Source organism: Triticum aestivum, chromosome 3D (assembly GCF_018294505.1).
Source record: "Triticum aestivum cultivar Chinese Spring chromosome 3D, IWGSC CS RefSeq v2.1, whole genome shotgun sequence".
In the NCBI taxonomy this organism is placed as follows: Eukaryota; Viridiplantae; Streptophyta; class Magnoliopsida; order Poales; family Poaceae; genus Triticum; species Triticum aestivum.
The window spans coordinates 502,087,614-502,092,531 of record NC_057802.1 but is presented as its reverse complement, the minus strand read 5'-3'; positions in this window follow the sequence as shown (position 1 = coordinate 502,092,531).

The window sequence follows — 4,918 nt, the reverse complement described above, 5'->3', positions numbered from 1 at the left end:
AGGTATCTGGACCCCATGACAGGTGACTGTCACACGGCTCGTTTTGCTGATTGCATTTTTGACGAGGATCTTTTCCCGACTTTAGGGGGAGAGAATCAACCCCTTGATGCTAAAAGTCGAGAAATCACGTGGCAAGCCACGGGGATCCACGCTCATGACCCGCGCACTGCTGAGACTGAGAGAGAAGTCCAAAAGATAATAGATTTGCAGTCTTTAGCAAATCAACTGCCCGACCACTTTAGTGACTTAAAGACTGTGACAAAATCGCATGTGCACGCGCGCAATGCACCGGAAAGGGTTGAAATACCGAAGAAAAATGATGGTATACCCGCTCCCGTCCAAAGGCCTAAAAGGACGAGAAATCCGGCTTCTCAAATCCCAAGTACTCGGGGACGCCTGACGAAAAAGGATAAGAGAGATTTATCACAGCCTGTCGCCAAAGTACCCCAAATTGAAACGGGGAGCCAGTCGAGACCTGGCACAAGTACGGAAAATTCAGTGCACGAAATTCCGGACTTAAACTTTCCCATAGGGGAAACACCCAGCGGAGATGTGAGCGCACACATCGGCGCGGGAAATCTAAAGGACCTTGCTCCCATAATGGGAAATTTGGTAGAGCAAGTGTTTGCGCCGGATGCGCTCCATGACGAAATGGCCATAAATTATATTTATACGGGGGAGTCCCTGAACCGAGCAACGGTGATTGTCGACATCAACTTTGCTACGAAAATTGCCTCAATCATAGATCTTGACCCTGAGCCTAACACGCTCGCTGATTGCAAGAAAAGGTCGGATTGGAAAGATTGGCAGCAGGCAATTACTGCCGAATTATTATCTCTCAACAAAAGGAAGGTGTTCGGACCAGTTTGTCGAACTCCTCCCCACATTCGCCCTGTTGGCCATAGGTGGGTTTTTGTTCGAAAGAGAGATGAAAATAATAAGGTAGTACGGTACAAAGCAAGGCTCGTTGCTCAAGGGTTCACTCAACGACCAGGTGTCGATTTTGAGGAGACTTATTCCCCGGTCATGGATGGAGTTACCTTTAGATACTTGATCTCGATGGCAGTAAACATGGGCTTGAAAATGAAACTAATGGATGTTGTCACTGCTTACCTATATGGTAACTTGGATTCGAACATATACATGAAGGTTCCAGAAGGTATCCCTGTTCCGAATCATGATAGAGCAAACAGGGGTCTATACAGTGTTCAACTTCAAAAGGCACTGTACGGACTCAGACAGTCTGGTAGAATGTGGTACAATCACTTAAGTGATTTCCTTCATGAGAAGGGCTACACGAGCAATAAAGATTGCCCATGTGTTTTTATACGGTGATCCCAAGATGGATTATGTATAATCTCGGTGTACGTGGACGATTTAAACATAATCGGTACGCCTGAGGATATTGAGGAAGCGAGTTCCTACCTGATGTCGGAATTCGAGATGAAGGATTTGGGTAAAACCAAGTTCTGTCTAGGTCTGCAACTTGAACATTCCCCTGATGGGATTCTAGTGCACCAGTCGGCCTACACCCAGAAGGTGTTGGAAAGATTTGGATTTGATAAGGCATATCCTTCTAAGACCCCGATGGTCGGAAGATCTTTACAGCCAGACAAGGACCCGTTCAGGCCAAAGGAAGAGGGGGAGGAAACTCTGGGACCAGAGGTTCCTTACCTGAGTGCAGTTGGAGCACTCATGTACCTCGCAAATTGTACACGGCCAGACATTGCGTTCGCCGTCAGTTTGCTTGCTCGGTACAGTTCTGAACCTACCAAGAGGCATTGGAAAGGTGTCAAGGACGTCTTCCGTTACCTGCAAGGGACCAAAGATCTTGGCCTGTTTTATAAAAGAAATCAAGACCTATCTATTATAGGCTATGCCGATGCTGGGTACCTATCGGACCCGCATGATTGCAAATCGCAGACTGGATATGTTTTCCTTTGTGGTGGAACTGCGTTTTCCTGGAAATCGTCCAAGCAAACACTTGTGTCGACTTCCACGAACCACTCGGAAATCATGGCACTATTCGAAGCGTGAAAAGAGTGTGTATCACTTTGGCGGATGATCGGCCACATTCAGCAGACATGTGGGCTGAACACCATACAAACCCCTACCATTATCTATGAAGATAATGCTGCGTGTGTTGCACAAGTCCAGATGGGTTATGTGAAGAGTAACCTCACAAAGCATATTAGTCCCAAGTTCTTCTATGCACATGAGCTGCAACAGTTGAACGAGGTGAGAGTTTTGCATACTAAGTCCTGTGACAATCTTGCTGATATGTTCACTAAATCATTACTGGCATCAACCTTAGAGAGGTGTGTGCGTGGAATCGGTATGATGAGACTTAGAGAGATGCAAGGTTCGGGGGGAGAAACTTCACAAACTCGTCGCTAAAATCTCAATCCTGATGATCGAGTACTCAACTTGATGGTTGAGTGGATTGTACTCTTTTTCCCTTGAGTGAGTTTTCCTGATGTTTCTCACATGAGGTTTTTGACGAGGCAATTCGTGCAATACAACAATGTATACTGTGTGCTCTTTCTCCATATTTTTTCCCACTGGGTTTTTCGGAGTTTTGAGGCATGGATATACGGATAATTACCCAAGGGGGAGTGTTGGGAAACCGGGGCCACCAGGGGTGGCGGCGGCCTCGTGCGTATCGCACGGGCTAGCCCCTCCCGTTTCCCCCACTTTACGTTAAGTGGGTACTTATCCCTTGACCCTTTACCCCCTATATAAAGCAACGAGGAGCCATCATTGTAATCGCTGATTATTGATTAATAAAGCTGGTCTCCTCCATATCTCTCTGTGTCATTTACTTTCGCGTGTTCGACTACTTCGTCTACGACGCTCGCCCTTGCTCCGCAACCTCGGACCGGACTCGCTGGCGGAGTTGCGGAACAAGGAGGACATCCATTTGTCTGGATGATGGGAGAAAGCGCGTTGCACTGTTCAGGTGATATACCACACTGTGCAAAGGAACACTAAAATTGAAAAGCTGTGAATACGACGGAGCTATTATAGCGAGTGCGAATCCCAATGCTAGTGGATGGGATAGATTACATTGAGGGGAGTCGCCGAGAGCTCCTACGCAATTTCGGTGAACACCTACACTATAATATGCTTACATATATTCGATTTAGAAAAAGATAGAACATCTTATAATAGTGAACGGAGGGAGTATGTCTGTAAATTATACTAGAGTGCGCAAATTGCATATGCTTATTTTTACATTTATAAAATGTGCACTTTTAGTACAAACTGTGTGCAACTTTTTATCGTCATTTTTTTATTTCATTTTTCATTTTATTTCTTCTTTAAGGGTAATATCAATGCGACTAATTCATTTTTTTGTAGAAAAGTTTATTTTGCAAAACATCCATTATTATATGCTTATTCTTGCATAATATGGAAAGAGCAATTTATGTGCAACTTTTTTGTAAACTTTTCATTATTTGCTTTAGTATTTTTTATTTCCTTTTTTCATTAAGGACAATGTCAATGTAACTAATTCATTATTCCTTAGAATACATGATTTTTTTTGTTTTTATTTTAGTATTAGTATAGGGGGATAAGAAGGCTAGAGAAAGTAGAAGGCTGCTGAGCCTCTGGATCTTGATCGGGTGCTGGAGAGTGGTGGAGAGCGATTTGAATGAACACCGGAAAAATTTCAGGCCCCTGTTAAATAGTTTCCCCCTTTTATATCATCATTTATTTTATGTTTTTCTGTTTTATTTCTTCTTTTAGGTAATGTCAATGCTCTTAATTCATTTTTTGTTAGATAAAATAATGTGTTTTTGATCTTTTTAGTTGTTATTTGTTTATTTTAGTCTTTGTTTTTTTAATTAAGTGTTGCATGCATCTACTCCTGACCATCCATCGAGGAGCCTAGCCTTGAATGTCATGCGTGACATGAGAAGCAACAAAATTGCATGCACAATGAGGTGGTGGCAGGCTACATGAGCAGGCCGCCCTTCGGCCTTGTTTGTTGTGCACAAGGCACATCATCCACTCGGTCAATTTTTTTAAAAAAAAATCAATCGTTGGATTAAATCTCATGACCAAAAAGGAAAGTGACTGATCCAAAACAAAAGCTCCAGCGCCTGACTGCTAGTCGGTCCCTGAGAAAAAAGTTACTAGCTCCTTTCTGTCAAAAAAAAAGTGACTAGCACCTTTTTCTTTCTCGCTTGTGCTATTGCTTTTGGTTGTTGGATTTCTCCTATAGTTGTGCATGCGGCAGCGGTTTGATGCTGCAATCATGTGACCCTATCAGAATTTATAATCAAATCGAAGCAGTACAATCATGGGTCCCAAGGTAAGTTGAGCTTAGTAAAAAAAATTGCGAATAAAGTTGAGCATAGTATTGGACATGCATATGGCACCGCCAAGCATGCAAAGCTTGGTTTTTTATTTTGAGAAAAGAATGCAAAGCTTTATTTTCTTTAAGGGATTTGCTTAGACGCAACCGTCACCTCCTCTCCAAGAAAAAAGCTTAGGGCACCTCTGCCTCCTGCCAGCGCCGCCGTTGGTCCGCCTCGCCTTCAGTGGCTCTAGGGTTATGGAGGCGCGGTGGACTTTGGCCCTTCCGGCGGGAGGGATCTTGCTTCGTTTTGACGTATTTTGGGGAGCTCATTTAGGTTTTGTGTCCTGCTCAGAAAGACAAGACAGAGACGGCTCCCTGAAGATGGAATAACATTCTCCCCACCTAGTCCCCCATTCTGGTAATGATTCTAGTGCGCCCGGAGGGCGGGTGGAGCTCTACCTCCGGTCGATCTCGCGGGATTCGGTCGGTGATGTTCTTCGTTTGATCTGCTGGTATCCAATCTGTGTCCGTCTTCGTTCGTGTGTCTACATGTTGGATTTCAATCTATACTTCTCTTCACCGGCAACGGTTGTTGTTCTGGTGCACTGGTCC